We start from the raw sequence: 24,884 nt of genomic DNA, 5'->3' as shown, positions 1-24,884 counted from the left end.
GTAAGATGCTAAGTACTGCATAGAAAAACAGTCCTTGCTCTCAAGCAGCTTATTGAACATGGAAGTTAACAAAGATTAGAATATCAAAAAGGTATAATCAAAAGGTATTATTTATGGCTTTTATCCGTGACCCCAAACATTTTACTCTCTAGAAAGCTTCTGAATTATAGAGTTTAAATGGTGCATCTCAATGATAACTTTAAACTTAATTTATTGCATTACTTAGCTATCACATTGCAATACACAAGGGATTTTTTCTTTATTGCCAGGTTCCATGGAAGAGTAAATCTTAACTTGAGCAGTGTATCTTGATCACCATGGAGATCTGTCTATGATGACAAGACAAAGTACATGCTCAACATTAGTTCAAAGCACTTACCTTGTTCAAAATTCAGTGTTATATTTATAAAGGATTTCCAGAATTTTATTTGCACTTTGGCAGATAAGTTGAGTAATTCTGGTTGAAATGTCCTTAGACATTTACATATTTATTCTTTTGATGTTCTGTTCCATGTTCAATAAACAGATTTTTGTATTTAATTTTTCCAGAAAGAGGTCAACCAGGATAAAAGATATGCAAAATTCATTCAATACAAAGATATACTTCTCATTGCAAATTAATGAACTGCAATACTGGGTTAGACTTTTGAGAAAGTTGATACAAATCACCTGTTGAAAAATTTATCAGTCTTGGTGCACAGATAAAAAAATCTAGCATCTCTGCCTTTCATATTAAGACAGAGAATTTCTGTGTATTTCTGTTACTGCTTAAAAAAGCTATCTGAGAAGGCAGTAGACTGTTCTTGATGAGGTCTGTGGTTCACTACTTTTTTACATTTTTAATTGTCAAAGTGATGTATAGAAGAGTTACAGTTACATAAGTAAGGTAATAAGCACATTTCTGTTAAACTTGTTACCCCTTCCCTCATTTTCTCCTACTTTCCCTCCATTTCTGATGGCTAGAAAATGTACTTGTATTTACAATGTACAGTTGTGAATTTGTTATAGAATATGTCTCAGTGAGTAGGCAACAAGCATATTATCATTCTGGCTGAATGGAAATCCCTTTTCAATCATTGCCTCACATTACAGGGTTGTTATATAATGACACTTCTATAAAAATTACTAGGGAGAACTGACTCTCCTATTCCTTAACTTTCTCTTGCAGCTTCTGTCTTGAGCACAGGACTTCTGAGATCTCTAGGTGTAATGAATTGTAGGATTTATGTGACACTGTGGAATATGTGAGAACTCCATATTCCAGAAGCCCTCAGCATTTACACTTTTCCTTTGCCAATTCACAATCATATACAATAGTATGTTTTGTAGACTAACCGAAGGCTAAGAGAATATACTTTTAAACAGAATCAACAAGTAAACAAGGAATTATTAACTTCTTTTTATTAAACATACAAATTGAAACTGCTACTGATCTGTAGATCCATCCATTGGCTGGATGAAGAAATGGACATGGAATTAGCACATTTATTTTTATTTTTTGCAAATTCTTTATTGTGATTAAATGATTACATAATTTCACAAATTTTACAGTATTGTGGGATAGTGATGCTTAGTTAAAATCACAAACACATTCTAACTTTCATGGGGCGATGAAGTTTATGAGTTCTATGAGCTTTGCGATACAGTTATTTCTTCCACATCGGGTGATGTGTACATTCCTTTCTTTTTGCATAGTGTCAGCTGTTCTCTCTTTCCCACTCATTCCCTCTCTCTCATCATTGCTATTGAATGAATTAACATATTGAAATAAAAATAACTGCCTGCTTCACTTATATTTAAGCACTACTTGGATGAAACTAGGATATTATAAAGACAGTTTGGCCTATCAGTACAAAAATAAATTTTCATCTGTTATTTTTGAAATTTATGCATTTAATTTTCCTTATGGAAAAACTAAAGAATATGAGAAATTGTTATGTTATTTTAAAATGTTAAATATTCTATCAGCTGAAGTTTTATTAATAGGGTAAAAGCAAAATTGAGGCTTAGGTATAGTAGCTTGAATATTCATTTCATAATTTTCCCAAATAAAACCCATAAAAATTGGTATAAAGATTAGAAGATATTTTGCTACCAGAAAAAAATTCTCAATAAACCCTCACATTTTTGAATCAGGAACAACAGTATCTCCTATTCTAAAGATATATCAACTCTTTATTCATTAAGTCTGGAGGATAATAACCACATTAAATATGTAATTCAAACAGAAGAATTTGTTCAATATCATATGATCCTCAACAAAAGAAACCAAGAGTAACTCTGAGCAACAAAGCAATAAACTAATAAAAGTATACAATGCTGTCCTGAGCTGACTCATTTTATATTTCTTGTTTAATGGTGTATAAATAAACTCCCATATTTCTAATCTTTTCATCTTAATGTAGTTACTGCCCTATGAAACAATTATCTGTCCTTCAGCACTGAATGTTTTCTCTCTGTACAATGAAGTTTTTAATGATGCACTGTCTTGTATTTTTTACTATGCTTTGAGTTTTTCTTTTCCAACTAGATTGTAAACTCCTTCAGCATAAGGATGAAATCACCTGTCTCCTCCTCAAAACCCTAGAGTACTGAGCACATAATAGGGACCCAATAAATCTGGTTGGTTATCATCTTGAATGCTAAAGATTATAAAAAAATGATTTCTTAAGCTAAAATAATATGTGTCTTATAAGTCAGGAGAATGCTGTATTGTTGGAAAGTAAAATAATAATAGCACACAAACTCTGTGAACAGAGATTTCTACAGAAATCCTTGACCAGATGTTCATGTATTAAACTAAGAAATGCTAAACAGAAAAGTAACTTTGTGCTCAGTGGTTATTGAGTTAAACCCCAGAGAGTTGACAATAAACTGTAAGAAAGACAAAAGGAGTACAAGTAATAAGAAAGCAAAAGATACCTGGCTAGAATAGAATCATTTTCAGATTGACAGATTAAATTCCTCAAAATAGCTCTCTCAATATTCACTTGGTGTGGAAAGAAGCAGGTGTGAGATGAATCACATTTGCAGGTCCATATGACTCTGTGTAATTTACATCTGTCTACGTAGACTAGACAACTTGTTTAATTGATTTAGAAATTTTTTATCCAACACAGATATCTCAAACTGTTATGTTTCCTAACCAAGATGTTTTGCCATCATTCATACACTTTTTTCCTATTCGTTACTACATAACTTAGTCCCCATTTCCTTTGAATAATACCATCATTACTTTCTCTCTCTGCACAGCATTTACAAGGGCCTCACATTCTATTGTTACCTGTAACTTTACCCCATTAATCTCAAAGTAGTGATTTTATCCTGCTAACAAAATCCTCTAATTTACCCTGGATGCACTTACTGAAATTGTATTCATTCTCTCTCCCCCTGTTGCATAGAATCTCAGTGTTTTGATTTGATTTGCAAAGATCTCAACAACATGGCACCAGCTAGCTGTCTCAGCCTTATTTCTGCCCCAGGGCAGTTCTCCATGTGTATGGAGCATGACCTGTTTCCTTATTACTTTATAACCTCACTCACATTTTTTCCCTTCCTTTCTTCCTTCCTTCCTTCCTTCCTTCCTTCCTTCCTTCCTTCCTTCCTTCCTCCCTCCCTCCCTCCCTCCCTCCCTCCCTCCCTCCCTCCCTTCCTTCCTTCCTTCCTTCCTTCCTTCCTCCCTTCCTTACTTTTCTTTGGTGATTGCTTGCTTCCTTTCTCCTTTGATGCCTCTTTCCCTTCTTTTCTCTCTTTCACCCTTTACTTTCTTCTTACTTAAAGAACTTAGCATCTATTTCAATTTCATTATTTGTTATGCTTCCATTAGCCTTCAGCCTATCTTTATTTTCATATAGGCTATACAATTATGGAAGACAGGGATAATTTTGTACTCCTGTTAGCTTTCAGAATAGAATTTTTTTGTATGAACACAATGTTTTCCTGTTGTTATCTTACAGAGTAAGAATACAAGACATCAAAACCCAATAGTGGTAGTTCACACCTGTAATCTGAGGTCCACAGAAGACGGAGATATGAGAATTGTGGTTCAAAGCCAACTGGGTCAGGAAAGTCTTGAGATTCTTATCTCCAATTGACCACCAAAAGCTGAAAGTGAGCTGTGGCCCAGGGTAGAACACTACCCTTGAACACAGAAGCTCAGAGACAGTGTATAGACTCTGAGTTCAAGCCCCAGGACTTGTACATAGACTGGCGCACATGTGTGCGCACAAACACACACACACACACAATACACCAACATAATAAAGCCATGAAACAAATCATGATTATAATTTTTAAACATTTAACTGTCATAAAATACATTCATAAATATGTTTGTGAGAAAGAGTATTCAGATATCAACAGAATTCCTATAAATCTATAGTACAAAAGCAACCAATCCAATGAAAGAGCAATAGAATTTAGTATTTAGGTAGCCAATAACTACATGAAGGGAACATCTCACTCATTGTTAGAAAGATGGAAAGTATAACTACAAATACACAACCAGAAATTTATTGAGTGCCTTGGTAAGTACCTAAAATCCCAGATATTCAGAAAGCTGAAGCAAGAGGATCATGTGTTCCTAAATTGGATGTCTATCCAGGCAGCATAGCAAGAATCTACCATGACAAAAATCACCTACAGTTAATAATAAAAATATTATCAATAAAAAATTGAATTTGAAGAAATCTTAATGCTAAATATAGGAAAGGAGGAAGGACATCTTTTCCTGATCTAAGAATACTAGCAAAAACACTTTGACTGTTCTTTCCACGCTTATAAAATTAAGTATATACTACCTTCTTCTCCATGAATTTCAATCTTATCCCATGTGAATAACCATATGAAGTTCTGTTGCACCTCAGTAAGTGATAAACTGTAACAAATTCAAATTAAAGAAAACTACTTGGGAAGGGATGGGAAGGGAGGAAACAAAGGAGGCGGCAACAATGCTTGATAAGAAATGTACTCATTACCTTGCCCATGTAATTGTCACCCCTCTGTTTGGTATTTTCACAATTTAAAAAAAAGAAAGAAAAATGAAACAAACTCCTGATATATCAGAAAGCATGGTGAAGCTAGGAAATATTCTTTATGTGTATATAAACATGTTCATCCAAAGCAACAATTCTGAGTATTAAGCAAATATTATTTCTGGGGTCTGTCCTGAAGAAATCTGCTAGACTTAAGGATTTGTTGATTTCAAACAAGATAATAAAATGGAAGAGGAAAAGGAATGTGTGCATATCATCTATGACAGTATGATTTAAAACAAAAAGGAGAAAAATAAGATTGAATAAAGGGAACCAGCAAGGAAAATTCCCTGCTTTTACCATTAAGTTACATAGAAAGAAAATTTCTGAAAATTCAAAAAATGTCCTAAATTTGGGGCTCAAATTCACACAACTTACATCATCAGAAAGCCTTAATAGATTAATGAAAGACCAATTCAGAGAAATTAAGACTTCCTCTTAAGGAAATGAGGAAAGTTAATGTGCTGAAAAACCAACACTTTGAATAAAATAGTTAGAACTACTAGTGTAAAATATGTGATAAAGCATACTCACATATCTATAGAAGTAAATACAACATTTGTGACTATTTTATCCTGGGTGAGAAAGACAAAAATTAAACTTCAGCCTCCAGCAATTGTATTGTCCCTGCAAATTATCCTAGGCCTTACATTTCCTTCCTAAGAGTTTCAGTAGTTTATAATATCTTGCATTACAAAAAGCAGCATAGGATAGAAGGTCTTGAATCCAGCTATAGTATAACCATGTTTTACAAGGGTAATGTTTCCAGTGACCTGGAAAATCAAATGAAAGTACTCTCAATAAAATAACATCATCCTATGACTCAAGGGGCTTTTTAAAAAAAATTGTTAAAAATGTCAAATTGGGAGATAGAGATTTGGCTCAGAAATAGAGCACCTGCTTAGCTTATGGAAGGCTTTGAGTTTCAATAGGGCTAGGAAGAGTGGAGAAAAGGAAGGAAGGAAGTGAACAAAGAAGGAAAGAGGGAAGGAAGGGAGGGAGGGAAGAAGGAAAAAAGGAACGAAGGAGAAAAGAAACTTGATAAAATTAATCAGATAAATAGAAGCAATTACTGTTTTCTGTGATCTAGCTGGGATGGATAAAGCTGAAATGTCTTCAATTCATCGTAATCCAAGGAAAACCTCATAATCTGTGAGAACATATATTTGCTTTAATTCAACAGAGAGACGAGATTACAGGGCAAGGAACTAGGCTAAAATCTAAGCAGAGATGCATCTATGAACATTGGCTCATCTGTAACAGATTTTGTGGGTAGGAGTGAAGACACTAGCAGCATGTAAGTGGCTAAGAAAATTCAGTTTAAAGTTTTAAAAGCAAAATGAGTATAACATGAAAGCACATAATTCCTTAAAGTCAAAAAATATAAGCTGATTACAGATTTTTTCCCCTGTGAACCTCTACCAGTGGCTCCTAGGAAAATAGAGTGGCAGAGGATAGAGGAGATGGAGATAAGTTTGTTTGGTAGAACAGGTCCTAAGGAAGGAAATGGCTACTGCTGTAGGAAAGGTATTGTTGAGGCCCTCTACCTCAAAGCAAACAGACAAACACAGACCTTTAGTAGTTAAGGAAGAGCGGCTAGATGCAGTCTTATAGCATGAATGGAAAATCACTGGGGAAGTAAACAGAATTCTTCTACCTCTGAGAGACGGAGAAAAACATCCTGTCCCAGAGCATGGGAAGACTCATTCTGGGATCAGGAATCTTACAAAGCCTAAGTTTGAATGTAAGGCCAAGACATTATCTCTTTTTTCAATTTTATTTTATTGTAAAGATGCTGTACAGAGGGGTTACAGTTACATGAGTAAGGTAATGAGTACATTTCCTATAAAGCATTGTTACCTCCTCCTTTGTTTTTCTCCTATTATTTCTCACCTCCTCCACCTCTTCCACTCCTTCACACCAAAGACATTACCTCTTTATATCAAACTCTAGAATAAAATGTCTGTGGCTCTTGTTTTGCACTTGGAGTCCAACATACAGTTAACTAGCTACAAAACTCATAAAATCCAGCAAAAACATCCCACTACCTACCTACAGAGGAATAATCACAAGCACTAGAGAAAAGGTGAATCAGGTATTGGACTTCTATCCAGGGAATTAAAATCACTAGTGCTAATATGTTGATGGATTTTAGTAGAGGGACATGTGTAATCATTCATCAACTCTGAATTTCAGCACAAATAAGAACTTTAAGATATAAAGAAAACTCTAGAACCAAAATAATATGTTAATGGAAACAAAGAATGTCCTTAACAATAAGTTGGTAGTTCAACTTCTCTCAGTCACTTTTGGCTATATAAATTAGCAAACTGAAATATGAAGATAAAAAATTGTTGACAAAAAAATTGTTGACAAATAGAGCACCCAAGACTTGTGGAATATTATCAAATGTTCTTATATAAAATGACATCAACATCAGGGAAAAAGACTATGTATAAGACAGAAATAAAAATGATTTAATCACTGCTCTATAAATTTCTAAGAATTACAAGCATTATCATTCTCATCCTTCCTTGGATAAAGAAAAGAAAAACCATACACATTCTCTATGTCCTTCCTCCCTTTTTCTAACTTGTTTCTTTCATTCTATTTGCATCTCTATCCCTCTCTCTTCTCTGTTCCTTTCATGTATATTCATATGCATATTACTCTTTAACTATAATATTTGAATATATTCAAATTATCTATAGTAAAACCATGAATATGTTTAAGAAAATAAGGACGACACTCATAGAAGATTTCTTATTAGAAGTTACACAAACCTAAGACAATAGAGTAACTGTGGTAGAGTGTTGAATTGAAAAAGACCAGGGAAATTCTGTCAATTCAGAGTTATGTACTCAGACAAAAGTTAAGGTGGAATAGAGCATTTTTAGAAAAAGCACCATGTGACTTTCCAGTGACCGCTACTAAAAGAAATGTCAAAGAAAGATTTTAAGGCACATGGAATATGATACCATATAGAAAATTAAATTTGCATAAGAAATGATGAAAATTAAGGTCAATATAAAATAGTTTTCAAACTCATTTTTATTACTATGAGGGGAAAATTGTATACATATCTCTTTAGATGAGCATTCACATATCATGAAAACATACATTTTTAGTTTTTTTTTAAGCTGCAAAACCATTAGCATGATCAAATTTTTCTGGAGCTTAAACTCAAAAGCTTATATTTTCACTTGGCTTTTTCACTTGAGATTGGTGCTTTACCCCTTGATCCAAGCTTCCAGTTCCAGCTTTTTGCTTGCTAATTGGAGATACGACTTTCATAGATTTGTGTGCGTTTGTTGGCTTTGAACCACAAACCTTAGATCTTACCTTACTAAGTAGCTAGGATTACAGATGTGAACAACTGGCACCCAGCTACAAAACTGAATTGTTTAAAAACTTTTTATTTAGTTCTATTCCATTGGTCCTCAGGTCTATTCTTGTGCCAATACCAAGCTGTTTTGATTACTATAGCTTTGTAGTAGAGTTTGAAGTTTAGTATTGATAATCCTCCAACACTGTTCTTTCTGCTAAAGACTATTCTAGCTATTCAGGATCTTTAATTGTTCCATATGATGTTTTGAATTACTTCTTCTATTTCATTGAAGAATTAGGTTGGGATATCGATGTGTATTGCATTGAATTTGTATATAGCCTTTGGCAGTATTGTAATTTTCATAATGTTAATCCTCCCAATCTAGGATCATAGTTGTTTTTTCCTCTTATTTCTGATTTAATTTCTTTTTTCAGGTTTTTAAAGTTTTCATCATAGAGGTTCTTCACTTCTTTGGTTAACTCCTAGGTATTTTATTATTTTGGGGGGGTCTATTACAAAAGGAATTGCTTTCCTGATTTCATCCACACTCTTCTCATTGTTGGCATACAGAAAAGCCATTGATTTTTGAGGGTTAATTTTATACCCTGCTACTTTGCCCAAGTTTCAGGTCAGTTCGAGTAACTTGGGAGTGGAGTCCATGGGGTTCTTTAAGTACAAGATCATGTCATCTGCAAAGAGGGAGAGTTTAATTCATCTTTCCGTATTTGGATCCCCTTTATGCTTGCATCTTGTCTTAGTGCTTTAGTTAATCATTCTAATACTAAATTGAAGTGGAATGGAAAGAGCGGACATCCTTGTCTCGCTCCTGAACTTAGAGGAAATGGCTTTAGCTTTCCTCCATTAAGTGTAATGCTAGCTGTAGGGTTGTCATACATAGCTTTTATTATATTGAGAAATGTTCCATGGATTCCTAGTTTCTCCAGAGTTTTCATCATAACGGGGAGTTGGATCTTGTCAAATGCTTTTTCTGAGTCTATTGAGACAATAATATGGCTTTTGTTGATGTGATGAATTACATTGACTTGCATATATTGAAACAGCTTTGCAACCCTGAAATAAATCCTGAACCTGCAAACCTATTGCCACAACCTAATCTTTAATAAGGGAGTCAAAAAATATGATGGAAGAAAGATACCCCCTTCAGTAAGTGGTGTTGGCAAAATTGGTTAAACACCTGTAGAAAACTAAAGTTAGATCCTTATATATCACTCTGCACCATAATCAACTCCAAATGGATCAAAGATCTCAAAGTAAAAACAGGCACCCTGAAAACATTACAGGAAGGAATAGGAGAAACTCTAGGGCTCCTGGCAAAGGCCAAAATTTTCTTAATAAGCACACAGAAAACATAATAACTCAAAGAAAGGTTGGACAAATGGGATTACATGAAACTGCAGAGCTTCTGCATAGAAAAGGACATAGCTAGCAAGATCAATAGAAAGCCTGCAGATTGGGAGAAGATCTTCACTAGCCATACAATGGACAAGGGCCTCATATCTAAAATATACTTAGAAGTCAAAAAATTAAATCCCCCAAAAACAAATCCTCAAAGAAACAACTGCCTGATAAATCAGTGGGCTCAAGACTTAAAGAGAGACTTCTCTGAAGAGGAAATAAAAGTGACCAATAGACACATGAAGAAATGCTCAATGGCTTTAGCCGTAAAAGAAATGCAAATCAAAACAACATTGAGATTCCACCTCACCCACCCAGTTAGAATGGCTATAATCAAGAAATCTAATCTAATAACAACAGATGCTGGAGGAGATATGGCCAAAAGGGAATGCCACTGCTTTGTTGGTGGGAGTGTAAATTTGTTCAACCACTTTGGAAAGCAGTATGGAGGTTCCTCAAAAAACTACACATAGAGCTCCCCTATGACCCAGCAATTCCACTTCTGGGAATTTCCCCCAATGATCATAAACAAGGCCATACTAAAACTACCAAAAGTATGTTTATTATAGCATTATTCACCATAGCTAAGATATGGAACCAGTAGATGAATGAATCAAGAATATCTATCTATCTATCTATCTATCTATCTATCTATCTATCTATCTATCTATATCATAACAGATCAATAGTTATGTACATATGGCCATATAAGGTGATGCTAAGAAAAATGAACTCTAAGATAAGGACACAAGGTTTTACTTTGTTGCTTTAGTTTTTAATGTGATTTTTTATTTTTATTTTTTGTATGTTCTTCCCACTGTGGTATATGCCCTGTTGTCACTGTATTTGATTTTGGTACCCTGGTATTGGATATACTTTTATTTTAATTAGGGAAGAACAGGGAACAACAGAATAGTGAGACAAAGGATAAAGGGGGAGCCAAAGCAACAGTGACATACACAAAACAATTTGTTGGAAATGATCTGTACAACTTGGGGGGGGGGTGTTTGGAGAGGGAAGGAAATAGGAGAAAAATGAGGGAAGGGGTAGCCAGTATGACAAGACATGTCCTTATTACTTTACATATGTTACTGTATCACCTATGCAAGACAATAAAAATGCAAAAAAACTTTTATTTATACTGTATTCCTCAAAAACCATTTGCCGTGAACATGTGTTCACACTTCAGACAATCATGGACTGATCTTCATTCTCTACAGCTTTGTCCTTTTAGAGGCCTTTACCCACATAGTATTTGGTCCTTGGCTTCATTTCTTTAGAACAGCACACGTGAGGCTCATCCATGTTGCAGCGTCTAATAACAAGTGTTGGGAAGCTGAAGAGAAGCATTACCTTTGTATATCCCTAGTACAAATACTTTGCATAAACATCTCATTGCTTTCCTAAACACAATTCCCATTTGAACTTACAAATCCACCTCCAAGTATCTGCCAAAAAGTCCTAAAAACATGTGCACATCCAAAAACTTGTACTTGACTATTCATAGAAGTGTAATTTATGATAGCCAAAAAAAAAACTAGAAAGAATTCAAATGGCAAAAATCTGGTACATTCACAACATTATGCTGTTCAGCATAAACTTGATCTGTGTTTCAAAGCTGCGGTTGTTAGCAGGCTCTTTAACTCAGTATACTCATACATTAATATTTATTTCACTGATATTTATTCTGCAATGGCAAGTTTCTACGTCTATAAATTATGCATATTTTTCTTTGCTCCATTAGAATATTTAGCAGGCTTTATCAGTTAAAAAACCCAGAAAATATAACAACTTTCAATTTATCATTATTTTGCTGGAGGGGAAATATATACAGGAGAAGAAGCCCTTTGGTCTCTATTGAAAAGTAATGTCTGAAGCTTACAAGTTCTCTCAATCAGAGGATATCATTCACAGAATGACAATGTAAAAGTCTACTACCCTTCATTGGAATATGATAATTGCATTAAGCTTCTCTCTAGAGGAGAGCTACTTACTCATAGATACAGGTCAGAATCTCCTTGGGTCTTTAGTGTATTTTCAGGGCTTCACCTCCAGAGATTCTGATCAGGGGGTTGGGCAGGGAATCTAGAAGCTGTAATGGCAATAATTGCCACAGGTGATTTTAATTTAGTCAGCCTGTGGCATGAGGAAGCAAATGTAACCCCACCAGACATGTGCTTCCAATGAGGACTAACACAGAAAAATCCCAACCACGAAACTCAAATGTTTAAAATATTCTAGGTAGAGTGTGAAGGGACCTGATTACCTCCAAAGAGTTTCTAATTATTTTTAAACATCATATACAGCATACTCAAGTTGAAGAAAAAGAACGGAACTGCAAGTGCAATTCAGGTTTATAAGTTTTCTGCACAATGAGAGCTAATTATAGTTTCCTGTTTCTGGAAGAGGCATAGAGACAAAGCTTCATTTTGAAAAAGTGTTCCTTAATCAATGCAATCAGTCAAGTCAACGAATATTAATTGGATGCCTTCTTTATACAAGAGACTGTGGAAAATGATCAGAATAACAGGTTTTCCTAGGTTTTTAGGAAGTTAATCTCTTTTTGCAGCTCTAAGGCACAAAGCTAAGTAAATGTTCACTAAGTAGACTCTGCTATGATGTTAATACAGAAAATGTACTAAGTACTGAGTACTTATTATGTCTTTTTTTTTTTTTGATGGTAGTGAGGCTTGAACTCTGGGCCTGGGTGCTGTCCCTCAGCTTTTCAGCTCAAGGCTAGTGCTCTGCCACTTGAGCCACAACGCCACTTCTGTTTTTCTAGTTTATTGGAGATAGGAGTCTCAGGGCCTTTCTTGCCTGAGCTGGCTTTGAATCTTGATCCTAAGATCTCAGCCTCCTAAGTAGCTAGGATTACAGGTGTGAACCACCACACCCAGCACTTATTATGTCTTAATGATCATAATACCTGGACATCATATATAGATCTATCTATCTATCTATCTATCTATCTATCTATCTATCTATCTATCTATCTATCTATCTATCTATCTATATCTATCTATCTATCTATCTGTCTGTCTGTCTGTCTGTCTGTCTGTCTGTCTGTCTGTCTATATCTAGAGCTATAGAAAGGTGAGAGAGAGTAATTTTTAATTCAAACAGATGAAGTTGTTCAAAAGTTTATAGCCCTTATATTGCAATATAAGAGGAAGCAAAGGCCCATAGGTAGTAAGTGGTAAAGAAGGAAAGAGCAGAAATAGTTGGGTGTACCTTAGAAGTACTCCTCTATAGAAATATATAAATTTGAAATAAGTACACTAATCTTCCTTGGAATGAGCAGTAAATAACAAGAAAGAAAAAAGTCTTTCTAAAGTTAGAGTTCATTTACTTAACAACGCTGCAGCAGGAAGTGTGGGTGCAAAGACCCTGAAGAGGGAGTGTACCTGGTGCTAAGCCGGCTGCATGGAGTATCTAAGTCCATCCAGGCTGCTTAACAAGTTATGTAGATTTAGGTAGATTGTGTGGCTTGCAACCAGCAGAAAACTTATTTCTTTTTTAAATTGTTATTGTAAGGTGATGTACAGAAGGGTGACAGTTCTGTAAGTCAGGTAATAAGAATATTTCTTTTTGAAAAATGTCAGAAATTATTTCTCATAGTTCTAGAGGCTGAGAAGTGTGAGATCAAGGTATCTGTACATTCGTTGAGATGAAAGTCTGATTCCTGGTTTGTAGCCAGTACATTTTTGTGTCCTACATGAGGGAGAATGGGCTGTCTGGAGCCTCTTCAATAAGGGTACTAACTCTACTGTTTTTCCTTTATCTTCGGTTCATGCCTATGAAGGCATTAGTGGCTCAAATGCAAAATTTACATTAGAGTTCCTGAGAGGGAAGGACTCCAACAGATATCTCCTGGAAAGGATTTTCCTTGTAGCTGTATTTATTTTGTAAAATGGAATCTGAGGCTTTGACTTTCTTGTTGATTCCACCCAGTTTGCAGCCTCCTTACAAGACAGGCTTCTACTGTGTTACAAAGTAAATAGATTCTTTTTTTTCTTTTTCCCGAGGAAGTGTATTCTGATTAGTATATTTCAAGAGGTGATTACATATTGATCTTCTGTCTGAATTTTTTTAATAGGCATAAGCTCTTTGCCCAGGAACAATCTTTGTGCAAGACCTTCATGCTAATTAAGGGCAGTCCTCGGTTAAATGTCATGTTCCTGTGAACTCTACCCAGCAAGAAGATCAAATGTAACAAAGCAGTGTTGTCAAGGGTTTATGAGATTCTTAATTTATGAAATTTTATTTTAAAAATTGCACTGTGTGTGGTGACTGTGAAAGCAAGCTCCTTCCAATATCCCGGTGGAAATGTATAGTCACTGGAGTTTGAAATATCTTAATTTCAGAGAATCATAAAACGCCTGTGGCACTGGACTGCCTGAAACACAGAGGAGGTTGGGACAAAGTCACAATATTGGCTTTAGTAGAAGGTCTGAAAAAACATCACAACAATTTTATACAATAAAATTGGGAAATATAATGTAATCCCAATGAAAATATTTTCCACAAGACAAGTATACTTTCTAAGGAGTTGGCTTTGGAGATAAGATTTATAACCTAATCAAACAGAACCATGATTTATATCAGATTCAAAAGGCATTGTATATCAATGTGATCTTTTGGATAGAAAATAAGGTATAGTAAAATGACTTACAATCTTTCTATACTTTATTTTTAATTATCACTATAGCAGGACGGTATTGAAATTTTGTAAACAAAGATAAAACAATATGAAACATACAGCATAGTTAGAGTATACTCTCTAATTGATGAAATATTTTGAGATTGTGTTCTCATCTTTAAAATTAGAAATCAGGAGTAAACATGTCAATACATTAGTGAGAGGATTCATTAAGTCAGTATATTTAAATTACCAATAAAAATGTGTATTAAATATGTAAGGGTCTCAATAGATATGGTTGTAAGTGTTACTTTTGTGATTAATTGCTTTTCTAAATACTAATAAGTAATACCTCAGAGAAAAGGATTACTTGTAGAATGTCTTTGGCAGGTAGTATTTTATTATACCTCTTCCAGAAGATTCTACACCTACACAATTAGAAATATTTTTTTGAAAGACTCTTCCCAGACCATGTGAAACAGAATCCTGGGCAAAGGCTAACGGTCTGACTCTTTGAAGAAGCCTCCAGTTAAGGATGAGGCTGTGAGGACTGAGATTCATTCAAACATTGCATATTGTTCTTGGTACTCCAAGCCCAATTCTGTCATTTGTGAGTGAAATGAAGAGCTTCACAACATTTTCAGGATACCTTTACACAGATTTAAAATATATTACAATTGGTTTTTTAATAATCTCTCACTTGTCCATGCATTCCTAATTAAATTCACTGTAAAACCTGATATCTTCAAGACCTTGCACAACATTCTCATTTGGTAAGTAATAACAGTGGGGATGAGAGGAATGCTGTGATTTGACTATGAACTCTGGTGAGCCCGTGACATTACTTTAATCTCTAGGACACACAATTTTGCCTTCATTGTTCAGTGTGCTTTTCACTGTGCTGTCCAACCTGAGCTTGTTTATCATATCTTAAATGTTCTCTGTTCTAGCCTTTAAAGGAAACACAGCTTCTTTGTTGAGCTCTAGGCGAATAGTATGGTCAGAGAATTATTATGTGTTTTCTCCAGTCTTCTCTTTCTTTTTTGATCATTCCTGCAGATTCAGATGAGACCCAGAGTGATTGTTGAGTTTTTCTCTGGCAGCACCCCTCATTCTATCATGCACCCCTCATTCTGTTCATAATTTCTCCTTCCCACTTTAAGTAGTTCTCTATTTCACCTTTCTATCTGTTAGTAGTCTACATGTCTCTTTAAACTTGTGACTACAAACTAAAAGCCATCTGACACAATAAACAGTACATGAGATTCTTTTACGCCAGACAGCAGAAGTTGTTTTATAATTTCCAATGAGCCATTTTCATCGTATGGAATTCAAGTCTCCCAAAATACATAAGATTTTCACTTTTTATTTAACCGTGGTGTCTTAAAAGCAAACTTGATTTTAATTAAATTTTCTGTGTATCCAGGATTCTCACATACACAAGAGACTTAACAGCTACAATGTGAATTACTTTCATTTCTTTATCTAAATTAATATTATTTTTTCACTATATTTCCTTGCCTTGTGTTCTACTATCTAAATTCCCTGTAGTGATTAAAATGGTATCTAAAATTCTGTATTGTTAAATTAAATATTTCAGAAGGGGTCTTATCCTGATAGACATCGCCAAACATTTATTTCTTGAAATTGATTTATCTAGCCATAGCTTTTTTATTGAAATATTTTCAAATATTAGATTTATATCTAAACAATCTAACATGTTAACAAGAGAAAATTAAATTTTGGGGTCAAAATTAGTTAAAGTTAAGTGAAGTAATGGCAAGAAGTTTACAATGGTAACCAAGAAATATAATTTATTTCTGTTGTTTAAACCATACATTTTTCCTTGTTATTCAGAAAATGAATGTCAGGTTGAACAGCAAGCTCAAATACCATTCCATACTTCTACGATCAAATACTTTTAGTCTTGTACTCTTGATCTTTATTTTCTGAGTTACTAGGATTACAGACATGAACCACCAGCTTCTGTTGACTTTCCATATTTCTAAGACCTTGCTTAAAGGTATTGTTTTTCCTCATGTTTTGGAAAGAAAGCACCAAAGATAATTCCGAACAAAAAAACACCCATATTTGTGCAGCATTAGTATCATGAGTATCACTGCCTGATAATATTGAGGGTGAACTTTTATTACAATGCATAAAATAATAAAATATTTTATTTATTTGGTAAAAAAAATCCCTTCTTTTCTAGCTACCGTTGTGATTGTTATCTGTGCAATTACTTTTCAATATTAGGTACAAAACAAAATCTGGTGAATAATACTGCTAGAGGGTTTAATTTGCTTTTGGAATTCAGCTCCAAAGCTCAAGTTATAAAATATAATAATTATTAAAATTACATTTTCCATTATCATTGAAAAACATGCAATGGTTTCATTTTACAATGACAAAGGGAAATTACAGTAGGAAAGGGGAAACTATAAAAATTCCTACTGGCAAAATTTCCTAAGAATTTATAACTTTATCCATCTGTATAACTGTGATTAAAATAAAGTTAAAGCATTGGCATATAAATCTTGATGATTTGTGGCAAGAACCTATGGAAACAGAATTTCTAGTATTTTTACTAGACTCAGGCATATTTTTGGTTGCTTTTTCCTGTTTTCAGCTTTTTGGGACCTTCAATTAATATGTTTTCTAATTAAAACTATTTAGTTTCATGAGTAAGAACTTGTCCCCCCACCTCCACTTTTTTTGGCTATTTAATTTTCATGATCAACTTTTTCACATGCTTTCATCTGTCTTATTCCCCCGCTGAAAATCTTGAACTCTTCCAACTAACAGACCAGTCAGCCCAGAGCTATGTGTTTGTTATCCTTCGATATGTAATAAGCAGATTTTTATCATCCTTGTCAAGATCAGCCTATGTGTTTTGTTCTGTGCTTTGTTCACTTTCATTTCATGTAAATTTTTGTTATTGAATAATCCTCCTTGTCTTCATTGTATTGCTTTGTCAACTTCTCTCTTTTAACTAATTCATTCCCATCATACTTCACCAAGATGACAGAGTAAAAAGGTATCTATCTGCCTTCCTCTCCTTCCACCACACAAAGCAAGCTTAGAGATACACAGACAAAGGTCCATTCAAGAATCTTTAGCAATGGAGTGGAGTGAAAAATCAGAGACACTTCATGCACAAAGGATCATTGGTGAAGTGAGAGTTCCTGAGGTATCAACAAATGCCTAGGCATAAAGAAGAAAATTGGAGGTTGTCATATCAATCATATAGTGGGAAACTCTGAGCTCCAGTAGCCTGTCTTGTGACAATACTGGCATCTCTTTCCAGTGAGGTAACTAATACCTATCTCTGCCAGGGAGTCTTAGTAGGAAGCACGGCTGCTTATTACTATCCCTTCAAAAGTGACAATTATGGCATGTAAGGACCAGAACTTTGTATAAGTCCCTGGGCCCTAACTTTGGCCACCATGTGAGTGTCTCCACTACATTCCCCAGAACTGGGTGAACTTTAAACACCTCTTCCCCAGCTACCAGTGCAATTATCATAGCAAGCTATTTCATACTCCCACTCTATGGACATAAATTGAATAAAGTTACTTTAAACAACCTTGATTTGAGATATAATCTTTAGTACATAAAAAATGTACTTTAGTACATAAAAAATGTAAAAAACATGTTTTAAAAAGATTTATAGGCTTATTGACAATTCTATAATATTTTGTACAATTCTTAAGTTCTTTGAGGAAAATTTTAAAAATCACAAAAAAATAAAGAGAGCATAGGTCTTTCCCCATGTCTTCAAAACTAAAAACAATTCACTGTTTTATATACATATATATGCATATATATATATAATGGAGAGAGAGAGCATACCAGAACACCAGAAAAATTAAAACATTTAAGACTTTACGTGTATGGTGAAATAAACCAAGTATATATCTTCAATTATGGATCTGTGTGCATATGGGCATATTTTATAACATGTCATTTATCTCAACTAGAAATAGAAATAAGATTAATTTAGTCACTTGATACATTTAAAACAAAAACACTTTTATTTTAAATGGAGTGACATTGTAAATAGACTTTAGCAATTGGATTACTAATAAGGGCTTCTTTTTTAGCTTCAGTAGGCATCACCTCATTAATGAGCAATTGGAAAATCCATGCTACATTCAAAAGGCATCATAATGTAATTAAAGTGTCTAATGATTTGAGTATACTCCTCAGACACTTATTTGTTTTAAATTAAAGTTTTCCCTGGTAACATAGAAATTAAGAATGTAACTTTCCTGAAAATATTTTAACTTAGGTGCTTCACAATGATTCACAATCTGCCATGCAATGTATATAATGTAAAACTAAAGTTGAAATGATTGTATTTCTCACATTAAATATGCTCTCAAGAGTCTCCAAATTTATCTTTGCACCTGTGTCCTATATTTCCCTTATAAGTATTTACTTCCCAGTATAAAAGCATATGAGCATGCCTCATCCTTTCTACAGTGATTTGCTATAGAACTTACCACCTTACAGGCTATACCACATGCTTTGATGGAGAGAATAAAATGGCTTTAAAAAACCTTGAAAAACATAGTTGTTATTATATTAGTGTCTTTTTTTTTGTTGTTGGTTGTGGGGCCTGAACTCTGAGCCTGGACACTCTCCCTCAGCTCTTCAGCTCAAAGCTAGTACTCTGCCACTTGAGCCACAGTCCTATTTCTGGTTTTCTGGTGGTTTATTGAAGATAAGAATCTCACTGACTTTCCTGCCTGGGTTGGTTTTGAACCATGATCTTAGAGTCTTGAGTAGCTAGGATTACAGGAGGTGAGCCACCAACAATCGACTATTAGTGGTTTTTAAAGTTCTGCTTTAGATCTGTTAACTTCCATCATATAGTGAGCTTCTGCTTTTTGTAGTAGTCAGTAATAAAATACATTTCTCTATAATTATAAGTCAGTTAAGCAACTTTTATAAGGGATTGTACTTGGAGCTAAAGAAAATAAACAAATTGTATTCTTTTGAATAAAAATCACATTGTAGTAATTGAAATAATAAATTGCAATAATATTTTCTACAATGTAGTCTTATTATCTCACACACATTATGAAAAATGTGTTTTCATATTGTGTGCTAATGATTGATAGAAAAGTACAAATGGTCCTGATCCTCAAGAAGTTCCCATTTAAGAAAATAATAGAAGTATATAAACAAAGCCATTATAAATATGAAGTGAAAATACATTGCTAGAGCAGTCATGAGGACACTTAAAACTCATAGAATAAGTGTAATAGAACTTGGATCTCTGGGAATATGGAGATTTGAAAATACACTGTAGAATAAACTAATGTGAAAATTTCCTGCTTGTCATTTTCTTTGGAAATGAGTTCCAAGTGAAGAATGATTTGACTTCAGGCAAATGTAAACAAGGGATAAACAAAGGAGGGTGAACAAAGGTTCAGTGTGAACAATAAAATAGTTGTACATGTATATACATAGATCAAAAGCTAAATGTAAGAAATATTACTTATAACACAATGAAACTACCTTAATCTTGAAAATATATACACAAAATGAATGTGAGAGAGATGCAAATAAAAGGCTGAGGATGAATCTCAATGCCACCATATTAAAATTATAGTAGCACAGGTAAATATAATCACTTTTAGTAGTTAGATACATTTAAAAGACAATTAATTAACTAACATTAATACCAATGTACTCTGTAATAAAATGTACAATAAAAATATCTCAAAGAATAAAAGTGAAAAATGGAGTTTTGAAATCATACCTTATGATTTGAAGGAAGATGGGTAGCTTTAAGATGAATTCTATCTACACTAAAGTTGGATGTCAGGATAAACAGTTACAGTTAATAAGTCAATAAAAAGTTGAAAGAACTAGTCAATTAGTCCACAATCAGGCAAAAATAGAATGAGAGCAGGGACCATGTAGGTAATTGCAAAGAAATAAGATGGCAGATTTTAACTAGACCATCAGGCACATTAACTATAAATGAGCAAACTCTTTAATGAAAGATAAAAATGTATATTACAAACCATTCAAAAAGATTTATAATAAAAATGAGATTGAAGTAGTAATAAACAATAGGAATTTTCTTTCCGATTCCGTCAATGTTCTACTCAGAATTCCAAAGTGCATTATCCAAAGTCCACGCATATGTGTAGTTTTGTTATTTCTCTTGATATTGATGGCCAGTTTTATTCATTATGATCTGCTAAGACAAAAGAAATGATATCAGATTTTTTTAATATATGTGGACTTGCTTTATGACATCACATGTGATCTATTATGTATAAAGGTCCATAGACCACTCAGAAGAACATGTTTTCTGCCTTTATTGAATGAACAACTTGGTAGATGTCTTTTAAATCTACTTCATCTATGGCCTAACTTTTTTCTTTGTTGATTGTGGGTTTTTTTTGACACAATGACTTCTGTATTGGTAAGAGCATTATTTATTGTAATCACCTATTATTATTATCATTATATCTAGATCTATCTGTCCCTTTATTTCTAGTAGTGCCTCATTTATGAAATTAAATTAAGCTAACCAATATTTGTGGCATAAAAATTTGAATTAGTAGTATATTCATAGATTCCTCCTGCCCAAAATATAATGACCTTCCTTATCTCTTCTCACTAATTTTATCTTGAAGAACACTTTATCATTAGGAATATAGCTCTGCCTGCTTGCTTCCATTTTCTATTTGCCTGATATATTATTTTCCATCTTTTCACTTTCAGTCTTTGTGTGTTCTACCAGTGAGGTATGTATCTTCCAGGTAAGACAACTGGATTTTGTTTTGTAGTGGAATCATCCAATCTGTTTCTTTTAATTGGGGATTGGAACTATTTATACTTTACACTTGTATTAAGAGGTAATTACTGATACCTGTCATCTTTGTTGGTATTTTTCCTGATTGATTTAATGATAACTTATCTATTTTTTTTCTCCCTTGTTTTGGGCAGTGTAAGTTGAAAATATTTCAGTCTTTTCTTCTGATTCATCTATTCCGCTCATAAAATTTTATTCTTCCCACAACTCTCATATATTTGAATATTTTTCTTCTTCATTTGTGTGAGGGATTTTATTAAGTATCTTCTGCAATCTTGTGTTCTGAATTTCTATCACTTGTGCTTTCCTTGCAAGGACTATTTCTCCATCAATTTTCAAGGATAACTTTGATGGATATTGTAATATTGTTTGATAGTTCTTTACTTTTGGAGCTTGAAATATATCATTTCATGCTTTTCTGGCATTTATGGTTTGTTTTGATTTGTCAGATGCAATTCTGAAGAGTTTGCTTTTGTGTACGTCAGCTGATATTTTCCTCTTGTGGCTTTCAATGTGATTTTTTTTGTTGCTATTATTCTGTTGTCTTGGCATTTATAATGGACGTGGAGAGGTTCTTTTATGACCATATGTATTTAGGTTTCTAAATGTCTCTTTTACTTGAATGTCCCTGTTTTCCCCTAGATTTGGGAGATTTGCTGCTCCAATTGTGCTCAGTGTATTTCCGATCATTTTAATTTGTCCCTCAGTTCTTTCTTTTACACATGGTTTCTTCATGTCTTAGAATTCTTGTTGATCATGTCCTAGAATTCTTAGCAGTTACAGTTCTATTTTTTTTTTTCCCCTTCTTTTCCCCTTCAGTCCTTGATACATTTTTCTACTTAGTCAACTTTTGGTTGGTATATTCCAATGTGCCTTTTATTTCATTTATGGAGTTAAGTCTCCACATTTCTCCTTATTTATTTAGATGAAGCTTTCTAAGTTCTTAATGAATTTCTCATTTATATCATCATGTTTCTTATCTAAATCTTAAACTGGCTTCTTCATTCACTCTTTGTTTGAATGTTCTTGGAGGTCATTTTTATTTTATTATTTTATTTATTTATTTATTTTTTGGGTCCGGTCATGGGGCCTGAACTCTGGGCCTGGGCGCTGTCCCTCAGCTCTTCAGCTCAAGGCTAGCGCTCTACCACTTGAGCGACAGTGCCACTTACGGCTTTTTTCTTTTTGCTTATGTGGTGCTGAGGAATCGAACCCAGGGCCTCAGGCATGCAAGGCAAGCGCTCTACCACTGAGCCACCTTCCCAGCCCTGGAAGTCATTTTTAAAACTAAACCTTTGAATTCAATGCCCAGCATTCAACCATTTCAGTATCATTGGATTTGGGAATTGCAGAGCAATGGGCTTATAGAGGAGTCATGTTGCTTTTGTTTTTTTTTTCATAGTTTTGGGCTTGTAATTTGTGATTTGCACTTATCTTGTGATGGCCAATCTCTTCTGATTTCATTCAGGGAATAAATAGTTCAGCGAGTGGCCTCCTCTTACGGCCCAATCCTTGGAGGCACTGAGAGGCTATAAAAACCAATAATACAGGGCTGGGAAGGTGGCTCAGTGGTAGAGCGCTTGCCTTGCATGCCTGAGGCCCTGGGTTCGATTCCTCAGCACCACACAAGCAAAAAGAAAAAAACCAAAAGTGGCGCTGTGGCTCAAGTGGTTGAGCGCTAGCCTTGAGCTGAAGAGCTGAGGGACAGTGCTCAGGCCCAGAGTTCAGGCCCACCACCGGACCCAAAAACAAAAACCAATAATACAAAAAGTGTATCCTAGTGTGCAAGGTCCAGTCATTAGTTATCATCTTCAGGCTACCTTCACTTGGAAAGCTCCTCTCTAAGTGCACCCAGAGTTATCCCGATTCCAACGAGCTTTGACGCTTCCCTCTCACCTCAGTGTCTGGTTTGTGCATCTGTTTACGCAAATGTCTAAACCTACCCCTCAGTGCACAGGAGAATGGAACATGGTTACAGGTCTCTGAGATCTCTACTGTTGAACGGGAATCAAAGGAATCCAGCAATCTGCTTGTTGAGCTCAGAGCTTCAGATTCTCACCTTGCAGTAAATCATTGTGTTGGGAGAGAGGAGGATGAGAAATTAGAATGTGAGACCTCTGTTGTGGCATATCACAGTCAGCTGAGAAGCAGTTCCCTTAGGCTAACCCATCCACTTGCCATAAGCTCATACTCGGAACTCTGTTTCTTGGGTAATGGACAAGCATAGAACCACCCACTCTAGTGCTCTTCTTAGGTTAACCTCCCCACTGTCCAAACTTCTCAGCAGAGCAACGTGACCACTCTCTTCTGGAACACTCACCTCTTCTTTCCTTTGCACCAATGAACAACAGTAGGATGTTCCCAGACTCTCTGGATTTTGATTATTTCTTGTTTTAAAGTTTTCATATTTGTTAGGAAATGGAAAGACTTGGAAAAAATATTAAGTGAAGTGAGCCAGACCCAAAGAAACATAGGTCCCATGGTTTCCCTTATTTGCAATAACTAGTATGTGTCTAGGATAATCTTACCAATAGCTAGTATATGTCTATAATAATCTAAGCAGAAAAGATCAAAAGCTATGTATATATGACCATATAAGATGATGCTAAGCAAAATGAACCCCGAGAGTGACACCAGAGGTTTTACCTTGGTTGCTGTTTTTAATATACTATGTGGGTTTTTTTGTTTCTTTTGTATGTTCCCTTCCCCCATGGTATGACCACTGTTTTCACTGCATTTGATTCTGGTACCCTGCATCTTGTCAATACATTTTTATAATTTGGGGAGGGGAAGGGAAGTAACAAAATGCTGAAGCAAGGATACAGGTTGACCCAGTGTAACAATGAGATGTACAAGACACTATGTTGAAAATGAACTTTACAACTTGGGATAGGGGGAGGGAGGAGTTGGAGAGCTGGGAAGGGAAGGGATGGTAGGGGACAAACAATGCTCCATAGGAAATGTACTCATTACCTTACGTAACTATAACACCTCTGTACAGCATCTTTATCATAAAAGTATATTAAAAAATAAAAGTTTTCAGACGTTCAGTCTCCAACAATAGATCCTTTTCTCAAGATAATACTGCCTACAGCTCTCTAATACATGAGAGCCAAAAAGGGATTTTTTTCCCAGTGCTGGCTTGCCACACAGGAATCATTGGAATAAAAATCTCCACATTATATTTAATGTTCATCCAGCTGCTTAGACTGCCAGTCTATTGTCACCAGGGTTGTATTTCTTACTTTGTGGCTATGGCCTCACTTTCTCTTCTCCCACAGAAATAGAGGTTGGAGCTATGGGCCTATTCCTCCTTAACTCTGCATAAACTTTCTATTTCTCAGTGGCTTTTCAACTGTCCTGTTACTATGGAATGCAATCTCTCTCTTGTTTCCTTGAGTTTCCTTTGCATCTATGGAATTATAGATAGGAAACTTCAATTCTGCTATTTTTCCTAAAAGCCTCTCAATCCATTTTAACTGCTTAATAATCCACAGTTCAGTAACATTCGGAATGGTCATATTATTGTCAACTATCCCTCCTACCTCCCATCTCTAGACTTGCCTTTTGAAACTTTCAAAGTTCAATGGCACTGATAGAAAAACTTCTTACTCACTTCTGACCTCCGAT

The sequence above is a fragment of the Dipodomys spectabilis genome, unplaced genomic scaffold, assembly GCF_019054845.1.
Source record: "Dipodomys spectabilis isolate Male_0828 unplaced genomic scaffold, ASM1905484v1 ptg000001l, whole genome shotgun sequence".
Classification (NCBI taxonomy): Eukaryota; Metazoa; Chordata; class Mammalia; order Rodentia; family Heteromyidae; genus Dipodomys; species Dipodomys spectabilis.
The sequence above is the reverse complement of the archived record's forward strand: the minus strand, read 5'-3'. Positions refer to the sequence as shown.